The following is a 12302-nucleotide window of genomic DNA, read 5'->3' on the forward strand; positions in this document are numbered from 1 at the left end:
AAAGAGCAGGAAAATTAATTTTTGATGGAATTAATGAGAGTTTAAATTGGTCAATTCAGCCAAATCACTTAGTCTGTATAGACCTATATGAATACAGTCTATATCATCACAATAATAATATCCTATGGCAAAATGTATGTCACAAATGCACCAGAGGAGATTGACCTTCAGCATTACAATACTAATAGATATTATTATTATAGATCATTATTGATAGTATATTTTAAACAGAGTAAAATCACTCATACTGTAGGACAAGACAGAATAACAGAAACCAGATATACCTTCTAGTCTGAAGCAACTAAAAATATTAGACCAAATACACACAATACTTTCTGGACATAAGGCATAAAACAGTATAGAACCCTCCTACACTGTTGGTGGGAATGTAAACTGGTGCAGCCGCTCTGGAAAACAATATGGAGGTTCCTCAAAAAACTATTGATAGGACTCCCCTAAGACCCAGCAATAGAACTGCTGGGGATTTATCCAAGGGATACAAAAGTGCTGATGCATAGGGGCACATGTACCCCAATGTTCATAGCGGCACTTTCAACAATAGCCAAATCATGGAAAGAGCCTAAATGTCCATCACCTAAAGAATGGATCAAGAAGATGGGATATATATATATACACACACACACACACACACACATATATGTGTATATGTATGGTATATGTATGTATGTGTGTGTGTATATATATACACACACACAATGGAGTATTACATGGCAATGAGAAAGAATGAAATCTGGCCAAGTGGATGGACTTCGAGGGTGTCATGCTAAGCGAAATAAGTCAGGTGGAAAAGGACAGATACCATATGTTTGCACTCACAGGTCTAATAGGAGAAACCTAACAGAGGACCATAGGGAGGGGAAGAGAGAAAAAGAGTTGGGGAGATAGAGGGACATAAAACCTGAGAGACTATTGAATACTGAAAAATAACCAAGGGTTGAAGGGGGAGGGGAGGAGGAAGGGCAGTGGTGGTCATGGAGGAGGGCACTTGTGGGGAAGAGCACTGGGTATTATATGGAAACCAATTTGACAATAAAATATTTAAAAAACAGTATAGAACAGTGTTCCCTAAGAGAAGAAAAACAAATAAGCCCTAGGATTATCCTAGCTAACTGCCTAAAAACATTTTTCATGTAGCAACAATAGAAAAAGGGACCAAAGATGGATTCAGGCAGTCTTCCTGAGTTGAAGAAATGGAATGCTGTACTCAAAATGTCAAGGGAGGTATAGTTCAATAGCAGAATATTAAAAGAAAAAAATCATACAGAAAAGCTACATGATCTACAGATAATACCTTTATTTTCAGCTGAGCACATGCATATGATGGAACTACCTGAGAGGAATAATCTCTGATATTCATGCACGTCTGAAGAAAGATTATGTTCCAACTAGCCATAACTGAAGAATCTCATGATTTATATACACCAGGTAGAGTAACAAAGGATGCTAAACTCAGTAGTGGAAAAAATTAGTCTTAGAAGAAAGTATGCTCTGGTCCTGCCTCAAAAAAATTAAAAGCCCAAAGGGTCAAACTACTTTAAAGTAACTTCAATACATTCGGGAACAAAAGTCAAGATATGAAAGAATATAAAAATATTCAGTACCAAAATGGTAAATTTCACAATATTTGCAATCAAATCAACAATTATATATTTTTAACATTTATTTTATTTTGAGAAACAGAGACAGAGCATTAGCACGGGAGGGGCAGAGAGAGACAGACAGGCAGACAGACAGAATATGAAGCAGGCTCCAGGCTCTGAGCTGTCAGTACACAGGGCTGGAATTCACAAACCAGGAGATCATAACCTGAGCGGAAGTCGGACGCTTAACCGACTGAGCCACACAGGTGCCCCATCAAATCAACAATTATAATGCATGCAAAGATACATACACACACAAATAAAATGCAACTATAAAGAGGAAAAAAAAATCAGTCAACTGAAAGATTTAGAAATGACACAGATGATAAGCTAGTAGACAAGTGTATTAAGAATCATTAAGACTATATTCAATATGCCAAATATATTAAGATATAAGATTTTTAAAAATCAAATTTCTGGTGCTGAGAAGTATACAAGATTAAAATAAAACAGTAGATGTGATTAAATAGAAGGATAAAATTGAAGGAAATAATGTAAACTTGAAAACAGCACAGAACTATTCTGAATGAAACAGAGCAAACAGGACTGAAATAAAAAGGAAAGTGTACAGAGCATTAGTCACCTGCAGAAAGATTTTAAGTATCCTAACATGCATATATTGAGTCCCCAGAGAAGTTGGGTAGGAAGGGGGAAAATCTTGAAAAAATAACAAAGGAAGCTGGTCAAATTTTATGAAAACTACAAACCCACAGAATCAAAAACCTCAACAAACCATAAGCACAAGCAAAACAATGACCACTCTACCAAAGTAAGTTATATCAAATTACTTAATAATGGTGATAAAAAGAAACTTAAGAGGAGTTGCAGAAAAAATACAACTTATGTATAATAACAAAGATAAGAATGGTAGCAGACTTCTCATTAGAAACAATGCGAGTCATAAGACAGTAGAAAAGTATCTTTAAAATACTGAAAGGAAAAAAAAAACGGTAACCTACATTTCTATACTCAGTGAAATATGTTTTAAAAATGAATATTTCGCCAGATAGAAAGACTTTTTTCATGAATGCTGAAAAAGTGTACTACCAGCAAAACTGCTCTATAAGAAATGTTAAAGTCCTTCAGGCAGAAAGAAATGCCAGAATGAAAAGCTTTGGAAATGGTAAATATGTGGAATAGATCAGATATTTTTTATTTTGTTATTGAAATGTCTTTAAAAGATAACTGACTCTTTAAAGCAAAATAAATAACAATGAATTATGAGTTTATAATATATTTAAAGATAGATAGCATAACAAAAATAGCACAAAGTCCAAAAGGGGAAAAATGAAAATATGCTGTTTTAAGATTATTATAATATGCATGAATTATTATGCTACTACTTGATGGGGAGACTGGAATAAATTCAATGTATACATCATAAGTCACTAAAAAAGTTATAGCTAATAGACCAGCAATATAAAACAAACAAGATGGTATTTAAATCCAACTATATCAATATTTACATTAAAAGTAAGTGGTATAAGTATACCAATTAAAAATCAACAATTGTTACATTAGATTTTAAAATCAAAACCAGCCAAATGCTGACTACAATAAAAACCCATTTAAATTAAAAGATACAAAAAAAGTTAAAAGAATGGCACAAAATACAAGAAATACATGAAATACAAATACAAGAAAATACAAGAAAACTGGAGTGGCTATTTAGATAAGACACATTTCAGAAAAAAATAACATTATCAAAAATAGAGGGTCTTTTCATAATGATAAAAAGATCAATTCATCAAGAAAACATAATGATCTTAAACATTAACATACTTAATAACAAAGATTCAAAATACATGAAGCAAACATTGATAGAACTGTAAGGATAAATACACAAAACCTCAATGACAGCCAGGATAATAACACCATTCTCTCAGTGAATAATAGAACAAGTACAGAGAAAATCAGTAAGAAGATAGAATAATATTATTAGCAAACTTAAGTGACATTGATAGAACATTGCACCCAACAAAACAAAAATATACATTTTTTCAAGTACATATAAAACATTTACCGAGATAGACATTTTATACCATAAAACCAGACTCACCAGATTTTAAAGGATTGAAGCCACACTAAGTATCTTCTCATATCACAATAGAATTAAACTAGAAATCTATGACAGAAATATATCTGGAAAACTCTTCAAACACTTATAAACTAAATCATGTACCTCTATATAACCCATGGGTCAAAGATACAATTAAAAGAGAAAACAGAAAATATGTTCAACCAAGTAAAGTTAGAACATAGCATACTAAACTTTATGGCACGTGGGTAAAGTAGTACATAAAAATATATTTATAACCCTAAATACCTATACTAAAGAAGGAAGAAGGCCTCAAATCATTACTTTCCACATTGAGAAACCAAAAAATTAAGAGTACATGAAATATAGGGTAAGCCAAGGAAAATGGATAACAAATATCAGAATGGAAATTAATAAAATAAAAAATAGCAAAAATACAAACAAAAATCAGTGAAATCAAAATCTGCTTATTTAAGATCAATACAATTAATAAACCTCTAACCAGTGATGAGGAAAAAATAGAATAAACATTAACAAATTAGGACTGAGCAAAGTGATATTATCACAGATTATACATATACTAAGAGGATAATAAGGAAATATCATGAACACCTTCATGCCAGTAAATTTGACAATATAGATGAAAAGGACAAATTAATTGAAAAACTCAAACTACCACAAATCCCTCCAAAACACAAACCAACAAATAAAACCTGAATGGTCCTATAGATAGTATAGAAATTAAATTTTAAAAAATTTTAATTAGAAATTAAAACTTTTACACACACACACACACACACACACACACACACACACACACACACATCTCTACCTCACTCCAAATGTAGATGTCTTCACTGGTAAATTTCACCAGACATTTAAACAACACATAGTAACAATTCTACAAAACTGCAGAAAGTTGAAGAAGGAATACTTCCTAATACATTCTATAAGACTACACTACCTTAATATCAAAACCCTCAGCATATAAATTTTGAAGGGACACAAACACACAGTTCATAACAACTCCCCTGATATATACACATCAGTAATAATGCTAAGATATGAATATAAAATTAATAAATTATATTCACATCAGGAATTAAGAAGACGACTCACTTCTTTCTTGGTGGGAGAGAAGATATGGACAAAGAAGAGAAGGATGGAAGCAAGGCTTTGCACAGATGAGTGTTAATGACCATGTATGATAGAGCTTGCAGCCAGGCGAGGAAAAAGATTCAAGACAGAGGAAATAAGGCAATAAAATGTGAAAATGAGAGAAAAGGAGAACTATACTGAAGAAAATAGGTTATATTCACTTCTCTGACCCTTGACACAACTAAGGAGAGAAGGTGAAAAGAAGTCTATAAAATGAATTAGTTATAGCATAAGGGACTTGCCTACTAGGTTAATGACTCCTGACATTCAGCATTCCTTCCTGAAATACATGGACTGACTGCATCCTTAAGACAGGGTTTCAACATCCATGTTAACTTGCTCATTCACAAATTTCCTAACCTTGTGAACTGAATGTGTTTCATATGTATTCTATCTCAGACCATATCTTTTATTTAAACAGCTCTCCTAACAAGATTTCAAACTGGAAAACAGTCTATTGCTGTTAACAATAACCTCTGCCTTCTACCTCTCCACTTTCTCTGATCTAAAAAACTTACTCTTCAAAAAATGAACACATATCTCAACCCAGTGTTATTTCACCTACAGTGAGTTTGGATTCAACCTGTCAGTGAGCCTTCTTTAGTATCCTAAAAATTAATAGATACCATAGGTCTAGTCTTAAGAGCACTGGGCTGAGAGTGGCTATAGAAGAGCTTCAGACACAAAGCTACACCACAGGGGTCTGGAGGCAGGCACAAACCCGCACATGGGTCACAACAGGAGATGTGTATCCAAATCACCAGCAAAATAAGAAACCCAAGACAAAATTCTATCAGGATCCAGACAGCAGAGCTAAATGCTCTACTGCAGAGCTGGAGAGGATAAAAGCTGAGAATGGACAGAACAAATAGGCAAGGGGTAAAGCTGTCTAGGTAAAAAAAAAAAAAAAATCCGTATTCCCTGAAGATTGTTATGGGGAAGGTGTGTGACACATTTAATATACTTAGGGCAAAACTATAGCTCCACCTCAAATATCTTACACTTTTACAGAGTTTCAAAGGGCATTCACACACACTGTATATTCTTATTTTATGCCCACAATTTTGAGAGGCTAGTAAGTTTAGAAATTGAAACACAGAAATGTAATTCTACCAGTCATTCATTTAATAAGTGTTGGTAGTAGTGATTGAGTCTGATATCTATAATTACAGATTTCCTTTCCACTTAATTTTTAAACTAATCTATGTACTTGGGGCACCTGGGTGGCTCAGTGGGTTAAGTGTCTCACTTTTGATCTCAGCTCCTTTCATGATCTTACGGTTCATGAGTTCCAGCCCCACATCAGGCTCCATGCTACCAGAGAGAAGCCTGCTTCGGATTCTCTCATTCCTCTCTCTCCCCCACTCTCTCTGCCTCTCCCCTCTCTCTCTCTCAGAATAAATAAATAAACTTAAAAAACTTAAAATAATCTACAGACTAAAGGTAAATATCAATTAAAATAGAGTTTGACGATTCCATTTCTAACATTCAGAATTATATAATTTTAACAACTGCTTTACCTAAAATCCATCAACTCATATGAATAATGTATTTTAACTGTCTTATAATCATTAGCTGTGTTAGTAAACCACTAATATGTTTTGACTTTTCATATTAGTTGAACCTATCTGCATCACAAAATTAGGGAAATGTCCCAAATAAAGTCTTATCACACATTAGATCATTATCTCTTAACTATCTTATTAAGTATTTTACATTAATTATCTAAAATTTGCTGAAGACAAACTATATGCACAAAGGCACATTCCATTATCGTAGTTTCTGTGTATGCCAGGAAAAAAGGAGTAATGTGGTAAAATTGGGCTCCCTCAGGGTTCAACAGATACATTTGCTTTAAGATCAGAACACTTGATATTAAACATCACAAAGAATACCTGAAATCCATTAAGAAAAAATTAGTTTATCTGTCTCAGAATAAACACTAAACGGGAGTCACTGATATATACTAGATATCAAATCTTCCCAAATGCATGGCAAAGCACTATGCTGATGTTCTATATTGCTTTGTCTTTCAAGGTAAAACATAGCTGGGTGTAATGTAAATATTTTGGAAATAGAGGTAGCAACCTAAGTAAACTATAGGAGAAAAAATTGAATGTTGAAGTTATAAAAGGTCTTAAAGATCATTTTAGTCCAATTCCTTCACTGATCTAGTAAGAAAACTGTAACCTAGCAAGTAAGACATTATCTAAGGGAATGTTGTCCGAAAGAAGTATAATGCAAGCCATAAATGGTAGCCACATATGTAACTGTAAATTTTCTAGTGGTCACATTAAGTAAAAAGAAGCAAATGAAACTAATTTAGTATTTTATTTAATCTAACGTATCCAAAATATTATCAATCAACATATATTGATATAATAAGTTATTAAAGAGATAGTCTATATTCTCTTTTTTACTTAGTATTTGTTATCTTGTATGTAATTTACACTTTCAGTAAATTTTTACTAGCCATATTTTAATACCCAACCACATGTGACTAGGTCTAAAACCATCAAACATTGTGATGAAGATAGAATGAGCACTCTGAAATTCTGATTCTTGGCAGAGCACTTCACCAAATTCACTATGCCACTTCTCAGCCTAATAAATAAGTGTGCCTTCCCTGACAAAATGAGTTCAAGTAAACTCAAGTATTTCCCAGTTCAGTTCATTTCAAATAGCTTAAAATGTTCCTAATGAAAACATGTTACACTCAGAGTTTTCTGTAACATATAATGAATAGTTGTAAAAAAAAATCTAAGAATGAGTCTTCCAATAGAGACACTCCCTTTAAGAAATAATTAGGGGCGCTGGGTGGTTCAGTCAGTTAAGCTTCTGACTTTGGCTCAGGTCACGATCTTAGGGCTAGTGAGTTCGAGCCCGACATCAGGCTCTGTGCTGACAGCTCGGAGGCTGGAGCCCACTTTGGATTCTGTGTCTCCCTCTCTCTCTGCCCTTCCCTTGCTTGCTCATGCTCTCTCTTTCAAAAATTAACATTAAAAATTTTTTAAATAATCAAAAGAATCTGATATCTATGCGATCTGTATCAATAGATAATGGAAAAGCCATCAATGTTTTACTCCAATTGTATCATTAAGGTGGCAAAAATCCAATTATTATTAATAATAAAAAGATATTTATTTTTTAGCCATTTATTTCAAATACAAATATGAAATTTTACTGAGCAAAGTAAACTTTATTGGGTAAAGTTGAATTTAAAAATGGATTTATTTTTCAACTACATAGTTATCTTCCCACCTTTTTGTCTGACATTAATATATACCTATCTTAACAACAAATGTATAGTACACTTTTACTGGTACCATTATTAAAATACAGATACAGAATGGCCACTCTCATGAAATGTGTTTGCATATTAGAATAATAGTTCACATTGGTTCACTGTTTTTAATTTTATAAAGTATTTCCCTCTCTGTAAAAGCCAATATAATTCCCAATTTTTTAATTTATAATTTATTATTTTAGAGAGAGTGTGCATGTGGGTGAGATGTGGCGGTGGGAGTGGGGGGCTGGGGGGAGGAGTGGATAGAGAATCTTAAGCAGGCTCCATGCTTAGGGAAAGCCTGACACAGGGCTCTATCCCACAACCCTGGGATCATGAACTGAGCCAAAAACAAGAGTTGGCCCTAAACTGACTGAGCCACCCAGGCGCCCTGATTTCCAAATTTAAATTTCACTCATCAGCCCTAAATAGCTTAATCCTAGATTGAAGAGAGAAGAATTAGCAAAATTGAAAATACTTATTTTGACTTACCAAAATGCACAAGCTTTCCAAGATGAGCATTCTAATTTGTTAATAACACCTCAATGTGACTTTAAAAAGTCACATCTATAAATTACAGCATAAGAAAATAGATTTATCAACAAGAAGGGATCATACATTTAAAATTTTTTAATGTGTGCAAATCACAGATACACTGTGAAATGGCTGCATCATCATCACCATCACTATCATCACCATCATGACTACCATCATCATCATTACTACCAACAAACTTCGTAAGATGCCAAGACCGCCGCACAAGAAATCACTTTGTGCTACTTTTTTTTTTAGAAATGAGTTTAATAATTGTTCCAGTAAAATCATTTTTATGTCTAATAATCAAGCCATTTTTATAATATTATCACAAAATGAAGACATATCTTGGTCTAATATTTAACTGATGGCAAAATCATAAATATTTCTGAAGACTTAAAATGTATTCTATAATTATCTTAAAACTGTTTTAACAATTTTTCTGATCTTAATTTATATATTTTTATGTGGATATTAATTCTTATGTATTACAAGGTAAAGTCCAACTTCAGCACATTAAATGATATTTCAGTGGCTTGTAATACTAAAAGCTCTCCCACTACAGTACTAAGTGGAACCAGTTTCTGATCTACATAAATGAGTTAGAATAATGCTCTGAAACCACACAAGATTTCAGAAAATAATTGAATTATATATATATATATATTTATACAAGAAAGCCACATTATATGATACCTTAAGAAAAAAAAGAAGAAAAGAAGAAGAAAAAGAGAGAGGGAAGAAGCAAGGAAAGAAGGAGGGAGGGGTGAGGGAGGGAAGAACAAAAGAAGGAGGGAAATATTTTTATTTGTATTTGTACAATTTTAAACACTAAATATGTTATGTAACACTAAATATATCAAGTCCAATTACCTAACTGAAGGTATCTAAGTTTCTATTTGTGACTGCATTAGAAACTCTAATTTGGTTTTGTGTGGTGTTAATAAAATATAAAAAGGTTTTCTGTGGAAAAAGAATAACAATTTTTAAAAATTAAGTGTTAGGAAGGTTTATTTTTATTGAGGAAAAAAGAAAAGTCACATTCCTATGGCAGAAAATTTCTTTAAACTTCAAAAGAATGTTTTGGTTTGAAAACTACAGATTTCAATCAGATTTTAATACAGATATTTCCATTTATCTTTTTTCAAAACTAGCTTCACTGCCAAAAGTTTTCCTGAATTTAGTGCCAAAAATAGTTACTTAAAAAGTTCCTTATTCGCCATACTTTAGATTATATAAAGAAGTAATTCCTCTCTAGTCATACTGTAATTCCGTAAAACAATTGCCTCATGGGTAAGAAAAAATATTTTCTTCTGTCTTCCTCATCATGAAACAGTTATTGAACACCTACTGTGTAATCAATGGATTCTAAATCCATTATTAAAGAATGGATATTTTAATGAGTTTTAATCATATGCTGAGTTTATCTAACAATGTTTTGTACAGCAATATAGAAAAGCAAATTTAGAAGATGGCGGAGAAGTAAGGAGCCCCATTACCTCCTTCTGCACGCAATTATCAAACTGAGAAGAATTAAAAGCCTTAGCTTTCTGATCTCAAAGAATGGAGGTGTGCGCACAGACCCCTTATCGACAGCAGTCTCATGGTTGCCTGAGTGAGTGAGGGCGAACTGGGACCCGAGACTTTGGGGAAGGGAGTGGCCCAAAGCAGAGCGGGGAGACAAAGTGCCCAGAGGCTTGGCATGGGGCTGGCAGAAAGCCATGTGTCCACCGGTGCAAAGCTCCTCGGACAGCTGCATGGGCGGGCGGCTGTGAGTCCAGAGGCCTACGGACCTTTGTAGCCGCAAGTGGCACCACCGGGCAAAGCAGCAGAGAGACCCGGGGAAGAGAAGTAGAGACTGAATCACTCATAGCATAATCTCTGGAGAGGGGAGACCTCGCCCAGGACAGACAGCTGCTGAGACAAAATCAGTCCCCCTCAGCGGGCTTGTTCACCCTTGGGCCCTGGCAGCTCACTGACTTTAGGTGGAGACAGGGGAAACAGCTGACTTCACAATCGCCCTACTCAATGCCAGCCAGAAAGCCACCTGCCTGCTTTAACGGTGGTGGCAATACTTAGTGCATGGGCAAGGACTTAGAAACCTGGCAAAACTTAAAAAACAGAAACAATTAGACCCGCCCGAGGCACAAGGAGATTGGACTCAAGAGGGTGGCTGGCAATGCATAGTTTGAGGAGGGCTTGGGGCGCCCCCATTCTTCTTCTCCCCGCATCCACTAAGGCGGGGCCTCAGAGAGCAGCCCCTGAGACCCGACCTACCTACACCAAGCACGCCCACCCATGCTGGAGCGCTGCTGTTTTTGCTTATTACTTTTAACTGGTTTTTTCTTAATATTTTTACTTCTTAATTTTTTCCCCTGTCTTTGCTTTTCTGTTTTCCTATTTCCTTCTTTTCTCCCTTTCTCCCTGGAGTCTGGGAAAGGCCAACATTTAGGCACTGCTGTGCTTACATCAACTCTTACCATCCAGATAGTTTTTCCTTTATCTCATCCTCACCCGCCCCGCAGGTTTTAAGCTCTCAGACTGTCCTTTATCTCTGGCTATTGCTGTCCCCCTTCCTTCCTGCTTTTTTTTTTTTTTTTCATTTTTTCCACTCTCTTTTCTTTCCTTTTCCTTTCTTTCTTTCCCCTTTTGGTTTGCTTCTTTATTTGTTCTGTCAGCAAATTTGTGTGTTTGTGTTCTCTGTGTGTTTGTCTCTTTTCCTTTTCAGGGCTACCTCAAGAAACAACCCAAAGCACACATAGCAGAAAGTCCCAAATATCGCTGAGTAGGGAAATAAATTAATCAGAGGCACAACAAGAGAAACCAAGAGACACCATTAAAAGAACATCTCCTGAAATGACAGACCCTAGACACTCAAAGAGCCTCCTTCAATACAGGAATACTAATACACATACAGTGCAGAACGAGCTTTTAAAATGGACAAGAGACAGAAAGCTGGCCAAAATGATGAAACGAAAGAACTCTCCTCCAAGGAAACTCCAGGAAGATATCACAGCCACAGAACTGCTCAAAACAGAAATAAACAACTTGACTGAACAAGAATTTAGAACAATTGTCATAAAATTAATCGCTGGGCTTGAAAAAAACCATCAGAGAAGCTATTTATACACAGACTAGGGACCTTCAAAATAGCTGTGAAGAATTGAAAAGTGCTATAAATGAGGTAAATAATAAAATGGAGGCTACCACTGCATGGACTGAAGAAGCAGAGAGGAGAAGAGGTGAATTAGAAGACACAGTTATAGCAAAAGAGGAGGCCGAGGAAAAGAGAAATTGATACAGGAACACGAAAGGAGAATCAGAGACCTGAGTGATACAATCAAACGGAACAATCTCCATATCATAGGAGTTCCTGAACAGGAAGATAAAGACAGAGTTCCTGAAGGGGTTCTGGACCAAATTATACATGAAAATTTCCCCAATCTGGGGAAAGAGAAAGACATTGAAATTCAAGAGACATACTGAACTCCTCTAAGACATAACATAAGTTGACCTTCAGCATGAAATATCATAGTGAAACTGGCAAACTATAAAGATAAAGAGAGAATTCTGAAAGCAGCTAGGGAGAAAAGGGCCTTAACATACAAAGGGAAACCATCAGAGT

This window comes from Suricata suricatta, chromosome 12 (assembly GCF_006229205.1).
Source record: "Suricata suricatta isolate VVHF042 chromosome 12, meerkat_22Aug2017_6uvM2_HiC, whole genome shotgun sequence".
NCBI classification, from domain to species: Eukaryota; Metazoa; Chordata; class Mammalia; order Carnivora; family Herpestidae; genus Suricata; species Suricata suricatta.